We start from the raw sequence: 21,415 nt of genomic DNA, 5'->3' as shown, positions 1-21,415 counted from the left end.
CATGCAGCCGCGCTGCCTAGCAGGGAGAGCTCAAAGGCGGCTCACTTAGGCTGTCATGTTTATAGGACAAAGTTGTTACGATAAAGATATAAAGATGTTGGCTTGCAGTCAAATTACATGCCATCAAAAAGGTACGCAGGAGACTTCTTGTACCCACAACTTGCTTTGTTCCTTGATGAGTCTTGGAAAAGCCACCCGCTATTCATGTGTTAATTGCATGGTGTTCCAAGCTCATGTGCATCGCTGCTTAGCATGCTACTCTGCTCCTTTGTGGGTTTTCAGAGAACAGATTGAAACTAGAGGCGTTCGCAGCCTGGCTATGGATCAGACCTTTACCTCTTCTGCAGCCTGCACCAAACCACCGCCGGTCTGGTCAAGGGGTCGAGCGCACCCATCACAAGAATATTTTCCTGCTCTGGAGGGGGGCCGAAATACATGATCCAAGATGAAGTGCAATGGTAGGAAAAGGTTAAGCAGAGGAAAAGAGAACGATCTTGCCAACAGATGAAGTTAGGAGTAAAATCTACTCTAGTCAATCTAAAATGTCATCAATATTTGTTTAAGCAAGCAAATATTTGCATAACTTCATGAAGCAAGGAGGCCTGGGGAAGTGGGGGGAAATGTTAAAGTAAAACCATGTGAAAGATTTGCCAGTCCATTTGGCAAGAACAGATGTTTGAAAAAAAAAAAAAAAAAATCTCCTGATCATCACAGAATTTCAGTCTTTGCATTGATTTGAACGCAAAGGGAAGAGGCAGAAATAGCTACACCAGCAAATCCAGAATGAACCTGAACACATGAACATATAACTGGAGGGAAATGCATATTGCACTGACTGCCTTCAGGGGAAACAATTTAAGTTCAGCTAAAACAGTTACAGATGGTGACTCATAAGCACCAGATGCAAGACCTTCATGGTCACCATCGGCAAGTATTTAACCTGACAGCGGCTCTAGTATTCAATAGTGTTCACCCACAAGCCACAAATAAGCCTTCTAGACTTAGTGTAATTCTTTTCTTTTATCTTTTTTTTTTTTTTTTTTTTTAATGAAGCCAAATTTTCACACAAGGAAAAAAACCACATCAGGTGAAAGCAGTCTTTCTCCCTTCCAAGCCCCTCCCGGCTCTTTGCATCTTCAAACACTTGCAGAATCATACCAGGATGCAACAGTCTGCTTCCTAGTGCTGCTGCCGGCACAGTGTGCTTTCAGTCCTTCCGTAACACAGAGCTGCAAACACCTGGAACAATAAAAAGCAATAAAATATGATGAGAAACAGAGTGGCAGGGCCTTAAAGATGTACTTAGCTCTGGCACACGTTGCGGCTTTGCAAGCAGGGCCCTGCCAGTTCCCAGTCCGCTTCAAAGCACAGATCCTGTCCATACAGAGTGAAATTCTGGGGCTGGTCTCAAAGTCACACTTTCAAAGGGAAACGAAATGCTGAAATACCATACTGAGGCTGAACGTGCCTTGATTAAGCAACCAGGCAGCGTTCAGCAGCCAGAAAGCCAAAGTAACCTCAGAAGCACAGATTACATTAGCAACCTTGCATTTTCACGGGAGGCAAAGATAGGATTGCATCTGTTTGGGGATATACTCTGGGGTCAGTTTTTTTTCTCTGGAGATACATTGGCTAGTGCTGCTGTGTCAGAGCTTACCACTTCCCTGACCTAAGCTCTTGAAAAGAGATTTTAAAAGCTACACATTATTCCAAAACTGCATGATGACAAAAAAATTAGATTATTAATTCGCATCAAGGCTTGCTCGCTGTGTGTTTCTGTTCCTCCCGACGAGGTGAGGACCTGGGAGACAAGTGGCTAGCCTGAAACCCTACTTTACGGGACTTCACAGCATCTTCCTGCAGAAGAGGTGATGGGAGAGAAGAAAGAAAGCCTATCATGGGGACCGTCTTCATTTGCCAAACACTTCTCTACTTTGAGAGAACACAAGTTTTGTTGCCTCCCAAAGAAGTGCTCCAAAAGCCACTTTTTGTTCTTCAAAGTTATTGCTCTGTGTATTGTTTTCCTTAAAGAAAAAAAAAAAATCCAACACTTCAGTATAACCTGCACCTCTTGGCCTAGGTTCAAGAGCCTGTAGGCAGGATTGCACGTTACATAGGACAAAATTAGTATGCACACACTACCCAAAGAAGCGTGATCTCAGTAAACCTTCTCACTTCTGTATGAAATTCTGATATGCAAGTAGGTCTAGCCATATTTATTTAAAATAAATAAGCAAGCAAATTTTCCTTGAGCACTGACCACAGTATGAAGTCCAAAATTGCCATCACACCACAGTTACACAACAGAGTTGTTACAGTTGTAGAAGGGAGGCAAAGATTGCATACAACAATCATCAGATATGTGAAATAATTAACTTGATATGGGGTTTCTAATAAGGGGCTGGAAAACGTTGTCAAAGTCTGGTTGTAACGCTGTAATGCATCTGCATGTTTTTCCAGAAACAATGTAAAAGTCTTAGAGGATGAAAAGTTAGCACAAAAGCAGTTCATTTCAAAAGCATGCCCTCTTGCAGTTGCCATCAAGAGCAGGCCCCTAGATCACAAAAAGACCAATAACTTTTTTTTTTTTAAATAAATAAATAGAAAGATGGATAGTTTGCTGTACCAAGACAGTCGTCCAATGGGTGTCTTCATCTCCTGCCCAAAAGCACCCTACATCATTTTGCTACCAACAATATTTCTAAGCTATTACATGACACTACATAGCTACCTTTAAGTGCATCACAGAAGAGAAAAAAAGAGCAAGGCCCATATTACAGGAAAGTTTGCTTCTGCTGTGTATCCGATGGCTGCTGAAAAGGGAAGGTCCTTCAATTTATCTAACAGAGTTGGAGCACAGTAATCACATTAGAGCCACTTCCACATGACATTGAAAGGCCAAGGACAGTTAGTGTTCTAGTTAAAATATTTTCTCTTAAAATCCCATTGCAAAATATTTAAAAAGCCTATTGTAGAGGCAGTGAAGTGCAATAGGCTTACCAAGCGAGATTTTCAGGCTTGAGAAATTTCACAGAGCAGACCGTTTCCTTATGAAATTATAACTGAAGATCAATCTTAAATGCTTTTCCACACTTTAATGTCTCTTTGGAAGTGAAACAGTCAAAACTGCTTCACGAACCACAACTCAGAAGCAAAGGTGAGGGAGGAAAAAAAGACCAATTTCAAGTTCAGGCTTTGATTAATACTGACAGAGAAGAAATTGGTTCTGTTCCAGAGTGGGTGCCAGTGGATGGCAATTTCTCAGTGCCTCGTTTCCCTCCGCTCTTACACAGGGACAGCAAACAGTTCAGCCCTTAGCACAAATGAGGAGAGCTTTGTGCTGCACTCTAGCACCTTGGGTGGAAGGTATGAGGCGAACACTAAGCAGTAACGCTATTAAAATAAGGGAGAAGAGGGGAGGGTGATAGTGGTTTACAGGCAGGGTAAAAAGCTCAGATTTTAATACTGACAGGAAGTTGATAAAATTCTTTCCATGCTTCATGTGCCAGCATCAGGGGGCTGCTCTAGGACAAGGCTAAGAGTACAAAGTAGTAGAAGGAATTTTTTTTTCAAAAGCACTTTGAGACTTGCTTTGGAGACTAAATATTGACTTATATTCCAGCAAAGACAACTTCCTGTAAGTGATTCATTACTTCTAATCCACAACCCATTACAGAGCAGTGCTCTGTCAGATTCTTGATTTCTCTTGGGACATCAGTACCATGTGAAAAGGTTAATAGGAGCTAAGAGCATTCGTACCAGTTACAGCATCAGACAGCTGAATTCATCTTACTGGAAAAATATTTTATTTTCTTTAGTCAGAGGAGGTGCAGGTTTCTTTGAAATTTTCTTTAGAGAAAGACCCATCGCAAAGATGTCACTAATGCAATAATCTCAATTCAAGCAAAGATCAGTCACTTGAGCCAGATTCCAGTACTGGTCTCAGGCCCTGGATGCTAATCTTGATCAGGACGACAGCTCTGCAGCACTACGCTAAGGCAGGGCTTGATCTCCAGGCTGCCCCATTCCTCCAGAGAAACAGAATTTCCATCCCTGATGACCAGTGATATGGACTCCTCCTCTGGGGCAAAGGGGGAGAAAAGGAGCCACGTGCTTAGGTTATATTTCTGCATTTCCAGCCATTCTGCACTACAATTTATCTTGAGCAGATCACTTAGGCCTTGTGCTCTACACGCTTCCACACAGGGATGGTGTATGAGGGGACAGCCCATCAATAACAGCAGAGCACTTGTTTTGTCCCCCATCCAGGAACCTGAAGCATTGTGTGAAGAATTTAAGAGCCATTGCAAACCTTTGAGATAGCACTAAGTAACTATCAAGATTAACCAATGCAAGTTCAGAAAGATATTTCCCTTAACCAGTTAGGCCATTAGTTCTACTTAGGAAAGAGGAGCAGAGAGAAAAATAATTCAGTTCCGTTGGCTTAATGGAAATTTGAAAAATCTGAGGGAAGAAAATAAAAAACACCCATGAGTTGTTGTCTCCCTCTCTGTGGGGAAGAGAAATAATAATCAATTTAGCTGAAATGAACTGGCATAATGTCACTAAACAAGTTTGGCCTTTGCTTTTATTATTCCCAAATACTCCTAACAGAGGTCCTGTAACATGACCTCTTTCCCATCAAGGGACCTACCATTAGCATCCCCACTCGAGTCCTGAGACATAGGAACACTATTATCTCCATTTTCAAATGCAGAATAAAGGTAAGCCGAGGCTCGGTGGTTTCCCCAAGGTCACAGCCGGTAACTGAACCCAGGTTTCAAGTCACAAGCTACCAACTTTGCGCTGTTCTGTTCTTTCTCTCTTTACTTTGTCGAAGGGCCTCGGTGTCACTGAAAACTGCCTCCTTGGTTTACGTATTCACTGATGAAGAAGAAAAGAATCCATAAATTATTCTAAAGGTGCCGGGATAAGAAGCACCCTCCCACCTTTGCACTCTGCACAGCTGTTCTCACCTGAAACAGCACAAGCCTTGACTCCCATAAGTAAGAGGAGAAACAGGCCCAAAAAATTGTAGTTTGATTATGATGAAATAAGTCTGGAAGTAAAACCAAAAAAAGCCCACATCGACTTGTTTTCTCTTCAGCCTTTCGTTAGGTTTCTAAAGCATGTTGATCTCAATCTTCTAAGCCACTATTCGTCAAAACCCTGAATTACAGAGTGCTTCAACTGCAGACTCTGTGCAGCCAACACCACCACCTAGATAACACAACAGTTTTATCAGGAGGCACTACTGTCTTACAGAGCTTTAATAATTTGTCTGGAACTTAACTTACTTCCATTCTTTCTTTCATAACTTTTCATATATTCCCTTGACATCGGATGTGTAGTGCTCCCGTAAACACAAGAAACATTTTTAGCACTTTGCTCAAGACCTCTAAAGCCCCTTTCCTGGTTTCTACAATATGTTTTGACACCCAAACTAGGACAAATCTACCTAAACTGCCAGTAAATAAATGAAGTCTGTTTTAATTGTTCCTCATAAGTCATTGCCACCCTGCACACAGACACAGACACTCTAGATTAAAAACGCTCCATTTCTTTACTTTCTTTTGAAACTTTAAAAGGTGAGCAAGTCACTCAAAAGTTTATGCATGGACAAAGCCACACAAACATGAGACTTTCGGTGAAGTACTGTGTAGGACAAAATTCCATAAACCTTTTCTTGCTTGCTCTCATACAAGGTTGAAGGGACTGCCACAGTCTAAACCCCAATCCTCGCCTCAAGAAAAAATTCAAAGACACGTTTAAATAGCATTCCTTAGCATTCTCCCGTTCCCATCTTGATCATTGCTAGACACAAGGGGTTTTTTCTCTGTGGATTACTGGCCCTACTGTTCAAAAATAGGACTAGGTTTCAAGCGGTGTGACATGCATTTCTTTCATAAGTCTCTGGATCATATTGTCAGTCCCTTTCTCTATAGCAACAAATGCTGCGTATTGGGGATTTTTGTTTTGCTTTAATAAAAGGCAAGATTTCCAGGTGATAATATGATTCAAAGAGTCCAAGTTTTAGCAACGCAAGGCAGCAAATATAATGGATTTCTGATAAATTTGTATGTGTAGTCCACATTGCCAGTAGTTTAAACTTCTCACCCCCATCATGTTTTTAAGAGCTGGCTGTATGACAGAATAATTCTGTTCTTCCTAAACTAGCTGTTTGTCTGAAAATAAACTATTAGTTTGGGAGAAATGCCTGTGGTAACATTCCTCTAAAAAGCCTCAGTGCCTCTGCATCTCAGAGACTTTTGGTGGAGTTTTTAATTTGCATTTTCAAACATAAAACAATTAATATAGCACACCAACAACTTCCAGTAGCAGTAATCACAGCAGAGCTTTAGGTAAACTAGAGACAGGTTAGTGTGCAGGAACACAGTAGCAAATTACACCACGATGCAAACTGCAGTTCTGTTTACATAAAGGAGTTTCACCCCCCGGCAAGAACATATATTTAGCTATTATTCACGTAAAGTATGCTTAAGGGCAAACGTGGTTTTCTTGATCATATTGACAGCTTTTTGTAATGCCATTTTTTCCAGAGTAGAAGGATGAATTGAACATCAGGGGCTGCAAGTCCTTTTCAAGATCCACTATTAGGCTACCACAAAACCCCAAGTCTCTTTTTCCAGGAGTGATATGGTTAAATAATATTTATTTTTCATAAAAGCACCTTGATGAAAATCTCTACCCAAGAACTAATAACAAGCACTAAATCCTAAACGATAGATAAGCATTGTTTTTGCAGTGTGCATGTAGCTACTGCCACGTACCCTGATCCATTACCAGACCAAAAACCAGACTGGTTTTTGGCATTCAAGATGCAACAGGATGAGCACATTTGCAAGGGGAACCACAGACTGCCTTATGTTAAATGCCATTCCCTGCCTCCTCCCTGTATATCTTGAGCTCTTCATTTTCTTGCATCTATTTCCAGTCAGTGATTTGAATGACTTCTCGCAGGTTGCCTGCAACACTGCTTTCTTGCCCATGTCCCAGGTAATCAAAACCCTGCAAATAAGATTGCTATTACATTTCAGGTCTGGAGGTCATTGCTCAAAAAAGCAAACACCCAGACACATGCGTGGAGCTAAGAAGGAATGAGATGCCACGCCTGAGCCAGCCAAATCATCTTCCCAGGATGAGAGAAGAGGAATATCCAGATCTCGCTATCCCCTTGCATATTTGCCTGCACTTGTAGCAGCAGATCAGTGAAACGGAGGTTTTAGAGAGCACTAAAGTTTTGACCCACAGCTTTTCTAAACATGGCAAATCTTGCTCCTATAGAACTGCACACCTCACAGCTCTGGACTGGTGAGATGGGGCAAGAGGGGAGAAATTCCTGTCCTGATCCCTCCAACACTCTTAAAATCCTCAGGCCTTGTAGTCCCACTGGCAGAGGCAGGATCTGCAGCAGCAGGCTGTGAGCTGTGGAAAAAGGCGGTGCATTCACATCTGTGCAACGGCACTTGGCGAATCAGCACATTTAAACTTTGCATCCAAACTACCAGACACAAGCAGATGCATTTTATTCTTTTCATACCCAGCTTATTTGCTTCCTGGTGTTATATTATTTGCTGAGGACAGCTGCAGACATAAATTGCCTTTTTTCCTTCAGCCAAAATAAATAAATATTTACAGCTAATTAGGACTTCCCTTTCTCTGTTTTGAGCGTTCACCTGGCTGAACTGCTGCAGTAAGAGGCAACGCAGCGAGGCTGAGCCGAGCAAGGCGAGCAGCCGCTGTGCCTCTAACCGCAGGAGGAAACAAGTAAACACACAAACTTCATAGCAACACCAGCCTCCATCTGCACAGTCCTTAAGGGCAAGCGACACCCCTCCTACCCCACGTCGTGGCTCTGCGGGTCAGAGCTGCAGAGACAGCTTCAGCACTCGCTACGAGGGTTCTTGGGACAAACTGCCAGGGGCTTACGGCAAGAGGATCAAGAAACAGTCCTTTGGGATCTAGAGGCCAGAAACCCGCATTGGTTGTGCCTTCCTAGTTTTGGAGCCCTAGTGTATATAATCTGCAAGAAAGCAGCGGTGAATGTCACCATTGGAATGCGCACTGGTGGTATTTCACGGTATAATTCATATACTGCTGCACAGTGGCACAAACCCTCTGCTCAGACCTGCACAGAGATGCGACACACAGGACAACTCACACATAGCTTTGCCTCAAAATTATTTTTAAATCAAAGGAACCCACAGAAAAGTACTTTATGCCAAATACCTCCCAGTGTTAGCAGCTACAGAGCCAAGGGCTTGGGTTTTGTACAAAGATTTCATTAAGATGTATATCCCAGTATAGCAGCACTGCCATACATCAATTCAAAAGCGGGTTATCACAAGTTATTCTGCTGAATACAGTGACAGAGAAGGATGCTTGCATTTTGTCAGACCCACATTCCCAGCCTCAGCCGCTGCAGGAATTTTAGTTAAACCACGTTAAACCATTCTTAGCAGCAAATTTTTCAAAAATAGCTACGGTAATAGTCAAAGGAGAAGTGAAAACATGAATAATGCAAATGCTGACTTGCTGAAATCCCTTCCCATATTTCAAACACAAAATAGTACCAGTGATTTTGAAAGCAGCGTAAACCGTATAGAAAACGGGACATCTAGTGGCACTGCACGGGAACTGCGGCACGGAGGAGAGACGGTGTCTCCTCAAACCCTCTTCATGAACTGTGACAAAGTAGAGGAATAACAGTGACGGCACGTAAGAGTCCTCCAAAATTTTATTCCAACAATTTCCCTTTCTAAATAATTCAAAAAAATACCACCAAGAGATCAGGCAGGTATTCCACCTGATGGGCTTTTTCTTTTATCACACACTTACTCCTTGCTTCCCTTTCTCCCCCAAAACCAGTCAAAAGGTTTACATGATGCCATCCTGCTGCATCCGAATTATGGATTCACACTTTGAAATACCATGGTTTTGCTGTTATTTGTAATAAGTTAAAGAGGAGAGCTCTGGTTTTGGGAAAGAAAAGGCTTTCTTTACCTATGCTATCCCCTACACAGCCTAGTATTTAATCCCAGAATACTTTTGTTTACTCAGCATTCCCAGCAGCTGTAAGCAGATCCCCCGCTAGCTCTGCTCTTTTCAGTATGAAACTGTGAGCAGGTTTCTGTAAGTAAAATGCTCCATACTGATAGATAATCTCATGCCAAGAGTTTGTCTTTAACATGGGAAAGCTAGTTTCTGAGCTGGAAATGGGCCCAGTACAGATGCAGTAGGGTCAACGGAGAAAAAAAATAAAAGGTCCTGAGGTTTTCAATTTTTTTTGTCATCAGTCCTTAATAAGACTTGGCATTTAAGTTTGGATTATATGTTACACATCGAGGAAATGGATTTCATGCCTGAGAAACTGCATACTAGCAAATCCCACAGTAGTGAAGAACAAGTAAGGAGAAAACGGTAAAGCCTGTAGATCAGTCAGGTTACTTCAGAACAGACTGCAACCAAAACTATCACAATTCATAAAAGCTTTTCATTTCTCTCTCTGCACTAGCACTGAATAGAGTTTCAGTACTTTCTAGCATTCAAATAACTTCCTTCAAAGGAAAGCTGAAAGGGGAGGGATTTTCATAACAGTCTGTACAGTCGAGTCAGATTTCAGTCAAGCAAACCCTTTTTAATTTGATATTCGTAAAAGACATCAAGCAAAACAGCTTTCAAATGGTGAATGAGAAATGCGGTCATGCATTGGCTATGCTCGAAGGACTGGACTAAACTGTAGATATCAGATTTAAAAAAAAAAAAGACTATTTTTAATTTAATTTCTCTTTAAATTAACACTGAACAGTTCCAGGATTGTGCATTTACTTATTTACTTTAAAAGTTGAAGCATTTCCACAGAAGCTCACAGGTAATATTTCATTTCTCAGAGCTGCAGGCTGAGACAAGCAAACAGATTAGTTTTTTTTACACCTCTTCTCACATCAAACAGCTCTGCTCTGTCACAAGCATTTGTTGATGCTTGAGGTGTTTTACTTTCCAAAACATTGTCACCTTCGGGTTTTCCATGGAGCCTGCTGTTACTTAGGGTGCTCATGGCAGAAAGGGGAGGTTGAAAAGGAAATTTGTTTGGGGACTTAGGGCTACCAGTAAAAGCCACCAACTTCCTATCAAAAGGGGGGGGGGGGGGGGGGCTTTTGTGGGTTCATTAAGCAAGTTTCCTCAATGCATCTTCTAGTAACCAGCCACCCACGTGGCAAAACAAGCCTGCATCACGGTAAACACTCCTTCCCCCCTAAGCACTTTCATCTGCCTTTCACACAGCAACAGGACAAGGGGAAAAAACACTGTGTTTTCCCTGAACTGAAGGCCAAACTGCAAGCTTTGTTTACCTGGCATCATGACACGCTTTCTGGCAGTCTTCTGGCTCTCTGATCAGCTTTTAAGCAGCAGATAACAGTGCACGCAGGTGTAGCTCTGAGCCCATTTGGATTCTGCTCCAGGGACCCAAAATTTTGGCTTTGGCCACCAAGGGGCTTGAGGCAGGTGGGTCACCTCAGCCCACGCTCAGGTTTTGGGAGGCACATGAGCTCCTCCCCACAAGATCCCCACCAGAGGTTTGCGTTGTATCCCTGCTGGTAACTCTGACTTTCTGCATGCTCAGACCCAGTTTATGCCTCAATTTCCCCATCTGAGGAATTAGGGTAGCAGGGTTTTGCCAAACACAGCAGCTGGGAGAGGATGAGCAGCATGCACACAGACTGGGTGCAGCACATTTCCCTCCCAGCTTTCTTAGCCATGTACAAGGTGATTGAATTCAGCCGAGTTTGAATGAGTTACACAAATACAGGGCTGGTGTAGAGCAGTGATGAATCATCTTTTCCTCCACACTTATTCTTTGCACAATAACGTATTGCAGACCTCTAATTCCTCTGCTAATCATCCATAATCTTCTGACAGCTGAAGAATCTCCAGGGATTTCATATTTGAATCGGGGTAACAGACACAGACAGGTCAGTTAAAGCAGACTTCAGTAAATCAGAGTTACAAACTTTAAAGACTCCTATTTTAACCAAACTATGCATTTTAACACAGAAGTGGTTTACATCACTTCAACTACTGATAAATTACCATAAGTCACTCTTAATGAGATTGTTTCGTTAGGGGCTTATGAAAAGACCACAAAGATATACTCTCTTTTTTCCCCCCCAGTTTTACAGTGAAAGAGGGCACCTCACCCTAAGGCGAGACGCACCTCCCTCCCGCAGGAGGGTGCTAACCTGTGCTCGCAGACAGACAGAAAAACCTCTGCGCAGACACCAAAACCTCTATACGAGTCCTGGGGAGTGTGTTAACAGACCCCTCCATATCTCCCCCTGTGCTGGCTTGGGGTCTCCCTGCTAGATACAGGGGTGTCGAGGGCCTCCCTTCCCATTCCTGGCACGAGGTAGCTGATTCCTCTTCGAGGGTCCGGAGGTGAAGATGAAGGCACAGCAAGTCTCCTGCCCAGCCCCAGGGTCTGCCTCATACCCAGATTTGACAAAGCACAAGAGGTCTCATTATCTAATGCTTTGTAAAATCTCACTATTTTCCTGGAAATTATTTGGCTAAAGAAGACAAAAAAAGCCCAGAAACACATTTCCCTTTCTTGTATAGAGGTCCTTCACCATACAGAGCCTCTGCTCTTTCCTAGACACCAGAAACCAAGCATAGCAAACCACATTTATATGCCATCTGCTTTTCCTGGATCTCCTCTGTCCTGGGCCCCTCCATCTCCCCGCATCCTTACCTGCTTCTCTTGACAAGACACCCACCAAGGCGCTCCAGAGGGCATCACCACTGCCCAGGTCAGCAGGCAAGACCTAGGACACCTCTCCCCAGCCCTCACCTCTCTCCAGGAAACCCACCCAGGTGCCTGTCCCACTCCTCTGTTTCCACCCTCCCCTGCAAGTAAACAGGCCAGCTCCCCTCTCTACTGGTAACAGCTGTGTTTCGTCCTGCTCCCCTCTACCTCCTCTCCACCCCTCACTCCCCACATGGCTCTCTCTGGCTAGCAGCATCCCGCAGGGCTCACAGAAGCAGCCCTGGGCTATCCCAAAGAGTCAGCGAGCCAGCGGCGCTGTCATAATATGAAGGTCTGAGCTGGGTTTTGGGAGGCTTTTATCAATTTCAGCATGGGAATATCGAGTATTCATCACACATCTGATGTTACATGGCAGTCACGTCATGTAGAAAGGACTGGTTTGAGTCCATCAATCACCGCAAAGAAAGATAAAACAAAAGAGGAGAAGTATACACAGTGATCCTTCCTCGCCAAGCAGAATAGCTAAACTTGTCTTCAGCAATCAGTCAAGGCTCCAGCAAAACCTATTCTGCCAAAGACAGATGGTCGTTTGCGAAAGAATGGATACCTCTGAAAACTTCATTACCATTCGTTAAGACAGAGATGCCTCTTGATAGTCTCCTTAATGCAGCATAAATTTTAATAAGGCATGCGCAAACGACCAGCTACAGTGCAGCTCACAGACTCTGCTGAGCTTTAGGAAAACAATTCTCTATGGCTCCTTTTCACCTCCTGCCCTGATACTTCTGAAAATCTCTCCTGCTAATCACATGCAGGGGAAACAGCAGCATGCGTGTGCAGGCTCTGGGTCTGGTTTTAAGTTTACATCCATCATGCTCTTTCTAAAAATCACTTGCCTCACATCAGCTGCTACAAAGTCCCTTAGACAATCCAAATTGCTTTTTTGAATCATTAACTGGGTACCCAAAACACTATTAAAAGGGGACAGTATTAAGGTCAGAAGCAATGGATAATTTCTTTCTACAGGTACTTGGAAGGATAAGGAGATAAGGAAAAAAACTCTAGGTCATTCTGTGCTTCTTAGGTCAATACACAGATACTGCAGCCAAACCATGGAATTAATTTTTAGCATTCTATTTGTCTCTTTTTTTTTTAACCTTGATGTATTGTGTGTTATGGACCACTTTGTGCAAAAGTTTTGATATAGCTGACAAGCTTTTACATTTTCTACAAATATTAGTACTATACCAATTGTAAAATTAGGACTTGTACTATATTATCAGGCACATTGATTACTAAATTCTGATATCTTGATAGCACTGATAAACAGCTCACAGTAATATTAATCTGTATGAAGGATACCCAGGCATGTGAAGGCTCACTTCATTTGGAAGGAGAGCACAGTAAAACCTAAGATCAAAATGAAAAATAGATATCTAAGAGTGTGAGTAACAGAAACATCTTGCCTTAGTGCTAGAGTTTCCCTTGGATTCAGCCTCCACCACTGCTTTACACTAACACAGTTTCTGTTTAACAAACCAAAATAAGGTTCATTGCTTTTAGTCACTGTGGCTTGGAGGACTGCCTGCACCCCGGGAAGTTCATTAAGCAGCCTCTGCACGACCACCAAGGTACTAGAAGAAAGTGGCCTCCCAGCACGGCAGGTACGGCTGACGTGGCACACATCTCTCACCCCAATTCAGCAGTTCGTGCCATTTCAGCATACACAGGGCTCCAGTCTGAACAGGGGAGACTTGCGTCCCAGATCAGACACAGCCTGGGGTCATGAAAAGCTAAAGATGAGAGAAAGACCCTTGGATGAGACCAGCCCAAAGCACCAAGCAGGCGGTGGAAGACAGGCAATGAAAGAACTCACGTTTGCTGTTACCATCTTTTAACAACCTTCCCAGTTCACATTCTGTCTCCTGGCTGCGCTATTGAAAATGAAATCAAAGGCAGGCGACTGAGTACTTTTTAATCTACATCCGTTCGTTTGTCTTAAACAGAGCATCCCTCGCTGGCGCGGGAATATACGAAGCTTGTGATCACCCCGTTGCAGCAGTCTGGAGAGAGAGGCTGTGTTAGAAGGTATTTCACTAACTGCTCCAGAAAATATAAGTACAAGGAAAATAACATTTACAGCAAGGAAACTGAGATTTAGTGTTCAGCAGGAGATGCATGCTAGCACACACCAATTCCCAGGTGTTAAATAGGTGTGAGTACGCTTTGGTGATCCCAGCAGAGCAGTTGATTCAGCGTTTAAAGATATTGAAAACATTATATTGAATCTTCTTGGAAGAGCAGAAGTGCCATTTACTAACATAGAGATTAAGTAAAACCTTGTGTACAAAGACTGGAATGAAAAGTAATTTGTTTTTCTCTATCATCTGATATCTTCAGCAAGGCGGGACTCGGTCTTTTAACCCTTTCTGCAGAGTGCTGTTTCTGTCAAGACAGGTTCAGAAAAAGAGTACAAAATTAATTTCTAAAAAGCACCCATAAAGACAGAAATAATAAACTAAGCAGACTGAGGACATACATTTTATCCTTGATTATTAAAAAAAAAAAAAAAAAAAAGACCCAGAAAAAGTGGAACATCATTTTAAGACCATTTCTATTGACGTGCTCTGTTCTGAAGAAGTTTCTTTTTCTGAAATCAAAAATAAAGTACATGCATTTTCAGAGAGAAGTCACCTGAAGCATATGCTGCTGAACTTCACTAAAAGTCACACTGAAAATACACAACATTTGGATTTGTGAGGCTTTCCTTAAATAATTCCTCCAATAATTGTCTAGGTCTCTCATAGAACTGAATCCTACTTCAATTTTTGTAACTACATCAAATAACATATTACCCATTTTCTAAAACTTTCAGTCTTTACCATGAGGGAACCTAAAATATCAATCTAACAACAACAACAACAAAGTTTCTTCTGTAATCCCAAATCAGACGGACCATCATATTCTGTATTGAAAGCTTTGTGCATTCACAGTCCTTTCCAGCTATCTGAAAGAAGGATCAGGTAGCTATGGTACCTGTCACTGTGAAAATACTCATACCAGATTAACCATCAGAAAAAGATATACGTGGTTGTATTTGGTTTAGAGTATTTGAAAATGCCCGCAGTAGGACGTTTCTGGCATAATTCTTCAGGCCTCACCGGAAACAATTTCGGTCCACTGAGCCTTTGTGTCTATTAATCTAAGGATGGGAAAAGAGGCGATTACACAGTCAGTGCCTTTTCATAAAAGCACAGCTTTATTCCCTCTTGTGCACTGTCTAGTTTTGAACGTGCAACATTGAAGTTTGTGTGTTTTCCTTGGGAGATTATTCCTTGACTTAACACATCCTATCGTCAAGTACTTTCTCCTGCTATTCGTTTTACTAGTCCATGTCTGTACTCTGTGTCCTTATGCCTAGTTACGGATTATGCTAAATAAGTCATCTTCTTCCTCAGTGTTTACATCTTTCAAGTATTTGCAGATGATCCCGTTCCCCTATAGGTGCCAGCTGACAAGAGCATACATATTTAACTACTTTATTCTTTCTTTCTAAATTCCCCAAAGGCTTTTCATTGCTCTTATCTGAATTCCCTCCAGTTCTTAACAACGGTCTAGTAATGAGGTGTCCTGACAGCGCCCGGTGGGTTAGGGCTGAACAGAAAGGAGACCTTACCCCCTCCTAGGATGGGATACCTATGCCTGTGCAGTTCAGCAACACACAGGACACTTCTGTTGCTTTGCAAACTCAGGATTAATTTACTACTAATGATCACATCTTGTATTTCTCTTGCCCTGCAGTTTGTTTACATCTTCCCAAGATGATTCATCTGCCTAATCTTTTAGAGCCTTTGGCTTACTTCTGACTCTCATCACTGATTAAACAAAATGTTGCACGTCTTTCATTGTGAAATTGGACACTGGGAATTTAGAAACTTCCCAGAAGAACTCTGGATGGTGGGACAGGCACTCTTTGCGCACGGCCTGACCTCCTCTCTGAGCAAAAGGACAAGAGCCTATCGGCAGCATCAATCTTCGTTTGGAAAAATAATCAGGTACAACATCAGCGCAGAAGAGCTTGACCTCCATTCACCTTTCTGCCCTGTGACCATACCACCAGAGGGGAAGGTGTTGCCTCCACAGCAGTGCCCTAAAATCCATACCAAGAAATGGAAATTCGTTTGAATGGCGCAGATGTTTGATGCCCCTTGTGTGTGTGATGTCAAACAACTCCCCTGATTGTCCTTCCAAATTATGCTGTGGGCGATAGCATTGAAATATGGAGATTACTTTCGAGGACCGCTCATCTTACTTGTATTGGAAGTTTGGGGTGTTTATTCCTACGCTGCGAGTACTTGTGAAATTACGACATTTGAGATGCAGTACTAGTACCAAAACAAGACAAAACAAAGAACTGACAATCCTCCAATTTCCAAATGTTTAACTGAGTAACCCCCTAAACTTTTCTATTGCACTGCATTGGTGTAAAATGCATATATGTCAGAGGAAAATCACCTATTAGTTTCCATTTTCCAAATAAAGGTAAGTCAGCATGTGCCCCGTCAGTCACGCTTGTGAAGAGTCATTACAAAAATCAGATTATCTCTATTTCATGCACTACAGTAAGTATGAAGTGCTTCTGCAAATCAAGTTATTAAAAGTGCCCCAACCATTTGCATTATTTGAAATACTTCAGGGCTACTTATCTGCAAAGTCAGCTGGGTATAAAGGTAATCTCTTTGTGCCCATGCAGAATATGCTTTACAGTTTTATAGCTACTTATATGAACTGAGCAAAACCATTAGCCACTCTTCTTTCTAATCACTGATGTGAGGCCAAAGTCATCCCTACCATTTTCACAGCAGAAGAACAAGAAAACCATATAGATACAAGGTGGACTGGTCACAGGCAGGAAAACCTACACGCTACTGTTTTCTCATCATTTTCCCATGCCTTTGAAAAAGCCCACCCAAGAGTGCAGAAGGGCACCTGGGGCAACAGGCACTAGGAGCAGGCATGGCAGGACTAGAGAGAATTGAGGCTCTGGCCCTCACCCGTGCAGCTGCTCTGTGGGAATCTGACAGATACAGTTTCCTTCAACCAAGCTGAATTTGCCCTTGTCACCCTGTGCGGTGAAATCCTCCTGGTGCAGGAGCACGCTGGGCATGGGGGAGTGCTGCCGTTCCTGCCTCCCGTTGCCCAGGGTCCAAGAACCACAGAATGGCTGCCATGGGCAGTGGAAGCCACAGTCCTGGCTTCACCAGCTCCTACCAGCTGGCTACAGACAGCAAATCCTCGTGGCCTGAGATGCGCGAGGCAGGGTGGCCTCAGCTCCAAGCCTCTCTTACCAGTAGCCCAAATAAAATGTCCTGTGACTCGCAAAGCCCCTGGCAAGCAGGTCTGTGTGTTGGGACAGTCTGTATAAAAGACGACGGGGTCTGTAAAGATGCAAATAAGAGACTGACCTAAAGCACAGAGTGTGCAACAATTTCAAAAGTTTGCAATGAAAAGCCAGGGCCAGACAGATGGAAGAAGAGCCAGAGCAATGCCAACACCCTTTTAACGTTACCTCTGCACTCTCAACAGGTTCTTCCCCCCATGCCAAGTTACTCAGCAGTGAGCAAGTGAGCAAGAAGAAGAGGGGTCAGATTCACTGCAGCAAGGGCTGGGGAGCCGGAATATCACATGGGCACTGCAGCCTCTAACAGTGGCCTCATCGTCACAGCACGCTGCCTTGCAACAGAGAAATGCACAGCAGGTGTGAATAAGGCAGACCGTGTACCAAGAGGCACTTGTTTGAATTGGCAGCATTCTGCCCTGTAAAATACACCCCACGGCAACACTGGAGACCTGGCTGCCTGCTCTTCCACAGCCAGACCACTCCCAACGGCTGCCATCTAATGTGACCTAAAAAAGAACCCCCGAGCCCCATGCATTTAAACAGGAACACCAGCTCTATAGTAGTTCTAAAATATTTTCCTTTTGCCTAGCTTACTGCACAGCTGTTAGCACCTACCCTTAACTTCTCCACATGTCCTTCCTGTAAGGACAAGTCTGTGTCCACCCTTTGCCATGGTGCAGAAACTCCCTTGAGAGCTTTACCTCCTCGCCCTGCACACGTGCAAGGTGGCTCACTTTGGTGTCTGCCAGTTGCCACCCCGATGGCTCAGTAACCTCAAGCCTAACATAGTGCATTACCGAGCAGTTTCTCTTTGCCTCACGGACCCAGCAGGTATCTACGTGCCATTCCAGCCATCAGAAGCCATTCCCAAATCCTCCTCTTATAAATTTTTGTACTGATAAACATGGGAATGGTGAGAGGCTCTCATAAACAAATGACTGGATCAAAACTTGTGTCAGGGCTCAGGTCATACACAACCACAGAACTCACACTTGCTTGAGCTCTCTCTCTGAAAGCTGCTATGGTACAAGAAGCTATCAAAAATGATGCTGTGAGAGGACAACCGAAGCTCTGCCTCAACCACGAGTCTCCCAAAGGCCCAGCGGCCGAGTTGCTTCCTCCGCACCCTCCAATGCCCAGCACAGGGCAGGGGCAGCCAGCGGGAGGGTGCACCATGCCCCAGGGCTCCCTGGCCACAGCACGTGGACACCAGCCCCAGGCAGCACCTGGGGAACAGCAGCTGCTGTGCTGGGGGCAAAGCGGTCCCTGGGGACATCAAGGATGGGGAGAGGCCAGCCCTGGGATGTTGCTAGGTCTATCCCCGCCTACAGGGAGTGAAGCCTACTTAGCATTTTAGTCATATGTGAGGGACCAACTCCTGTGGAATAAAAGGAGGAAAACTGGGTTAGATGTGGTTAAAGTAAAAAAAAAAAAAAAAAAAAAAAAAGTCATTTAAAAGGGTGAGTGTCGTCTTCTGTGTTGGAAAACGCTAAATTTAAAAATGCTCTAATCGGGTCAAATTCAGATCTCCGTACGCCAAAGTAAAGCCAACACCATCTCTTCTGCAAAGAGGGCCCGAGGGGAGTTCTATAATACTTTGTAACAGAGTCAAAGCTGCAGGGCGAGCTCACCTTCAAACTTCCCCTGAATTTTGCCTTGCAAACGTAGCCGCTCCGGAGAGAGCCGGGGACCGGAGGGCAGCCGGGGGACGCGGGCAGAGCAGGAGCCGCCGAGAGCGCCCGGCCGGTGCCTTCCCCGGGGGCGCGGTGAACCGGGGGCGGTCCCCGGGGGCAGCCCCCCGTCCCTCCCTGCCTCTCGCCGCCCGGAGAAGCGGCGGACTCACCTGCGGGGCGGCCCGAGGCGGCGGCGGCGACGGGCGGCTCACAGCTCCCGGCACCCACCCCAGGGCTGCCGCGGCGGCGGGCGGCGGCGCGGAGGGGCGGCGGGGGCGCTGCCCGCCGAGCCCCGCAGCTGCCGGAGGAGCAGGCAGAGCAGCAGCAGCAGCAACAGCAGCAGCAGCAGGAAGAGCGCCAGGTAGAGGAGCAGGTTGAGCTCCCACTCCATGCCGCCCGCGGCTGGGCTCGGCTCCCCGCGGGCCGCCCCGGTGCTGATGCCGGCGGCGGTGGCGGCCGAGCCGCCGCTTCTCTCGCCGCCCGGAGCCTCCTCCCTTGCGGCGGGCGGAGAGGGGCACCGGGCGGAGGGGCTGCGGCCGGGAGCCCGCGGTCCTGCCTTCAGCCCCCGCCTCTGCGGCACCTCCCTGCCCGGGCAGCACCGGGCAGCAGGAGGGCACCGGGGCCACCCCGCGACTTCTGGGCCCGTGGCCTGAGTTGGGGCACATTGGCCATGCTTCTTGGGCACAGGTCCCCTGTTACTGCCACAACGCTCCAAGACCACCCGTCGCCAACAAGAGCAGCTCGCTGGGGTGACTCGCTTTGAAACTGAGCCTCCCGCTCAAACTGAAATGCCCACATAGCCGTACCCGCAGGCAGCATCCATCCCCCCTGCCTCCCCACCCCACATTTCACACACATCCACCAGCACAGGCCAACCGGCTCTGAACTTCATCAGTATCCAAAAACGTCTCTCTCCTTGAAGACACTTGAGAACCATTCCCTTGGCCAGGAGCAAACACACTTGTCAGATATTGCCGTGGGAATAGAAAAGTTACTCAGATTTTTGGCATCTAATCTCCCTCCACTTCTCCCCAAAGGCCACTAGTGCGCCGAGGCTGCAGGAGCGCAGATGAGGCGGAGGGGGTGAAGGGATGTCAGCTTGCCGCTGTCCTCAGGGAAAACCCTACTTGCCCTTTTTGGGTGCCATCTGCCTGCTTGCCCACATGATTCATCTCGGCTCGAGTGACACCCCAATGCCTCCACGGATTTATAAGCATCGGAACTGAAATTTCACAGAGTGAACATAAGCACTGCTGCATATATTGCAAATTTTGTCAGGGCCACAGAAAGTTACTTCCTGAAGAAATACATCCCTAAAATGCATAACTTCTACTTCATAAAGCCTCCCAAATTCTTAATATAAGTATAGACTCACAGCAAGTTTGAGCTAAGGAGATAACGACACATTGGGTTACCATTTTACACCAAATCTTCTGTTCTTATTGGACCTCTAGCATAAAATACTTCATAATAATGCTTAAGAAACAATTGGAAGCAATTTGGGGAAATGATCATTCACCTTTTCTTGAAGTAGCAAAAGTTCATTCCAACATTTTCATTAATACTGTAGAAAACATTATCTGGTGGAAGAAGGAAAGGCCACCATCCATCATTCTCCAGCGCTCACACATCCCGCCTCCCTATTCTCTCAGGCACAATAATGAGCACTTTCCCATTTCGCTTGTGTTATTAGTAAGGAATTTAACTATTCAAAACACAGTTTTCTTATCGGTGTTTCTTTGCAAGGAATTAATTAGGATCTTTGGGAAACATGGCAAGATTAACGCTTGCACTTGATACGCACAGAATATCGATCGGAAGCTCCGTGACAGACAGTCTGCTCTTGTGCAAGAGACGCTGGTGACCCAATGCCTTGTGAGCGGCTGTGGCACACCGCAGCAGGTACTGCTAAACCATGCTTTTAACCCTTAACAATGACTGCGTTTTAAGATGCAATTGTAAATATGAAATTGTATTTAAAATCAGCTGAATCAACAAATATATACATTGTTTGGGGGGTTGTTTGAGGGTTTTATGATCAAAACAGAACTCTGAAATCTCTTAAAGCTGTACGAAGGAGAATAGTTCATCTTCTTTTACTATTGAAATGTTTTATAATCCTATAACTAAATAATTCAGGCTGTTTCTTACAGTCTGTAAAGTATAACATGCAACCTAAATAAGCAGGAATGCTATAATTCCTCCCCAATCCTTACTCCTCATATAAAGAAGCAGTAAGGCTCTACAGAACAATGGCAACGGAATTATTCAGGAGAGGCATATGCATAAATTTTCTAAAATATATCTCCTGATCTAAAAGAAACATTTTAGTATCAAGCTGTATTAGTCTCAAAAGAGGTCGTCCATACAGAACAACAAAAAGACTTGCTTGGAAAAGATTATGACTTTCAGTGTTTCAAGTAACCAGGCAGTCAAGATTAATTTCTGGTTTGTAACAGATACTTGGAAGCTGAATGAGCAGGAGAAGTAATTGAGAAGAGCCGTTCTGATTTAAAGGTTTAACTCGATCATTTATCCCACTTATCCTGGGGCTGA

At 44.5% G+C, this 21,415-nt stretch overlaps 1 protein-coding gene across 1 annotated transcript in view; it reads right to left on the bottom strand.

Moving 5' to 3' along the window:
- The window catches only part of ANXA5 (annexin A5), a 53,181-nt gene that overhangs the window by 25,776 nt on the left and 5,990 nt on the right, over positions 1-21,415 (bottom strand). The window contains exon 2 of the mRNA XM_087738061.1: positions 1,159-1,239. The gene's annotated coding sequence lies outside the window, so the exon portion shown is untranslated. The remainder of the gene's footprint in view (positions 1-1,158; positions 1,240-21,415) is intronic.

Source organism: Nipponia nippon, unplaced genomic scaffold, assembly GCF_047370975.1.
Source record: "Nipponia nippon isolate SJK-2023a ecotype South Korea unplaced genomic scaffold, ASM4737097v1 scaffold_6, whole genome shotgun sequence".
In the NCBI taxonomy this organism is placed as follows: domain Eukaryota; kingdom Metazoa; phylum Chordata; class Aves; order Pelecaniformes; family Threskiornithidae; genus Nipponia; species Nipponia nippon.
Note: the sequence above shows the minus strand (reverse complement) of the source record. Positions and strands in the feature narration are given on the sequence as shown.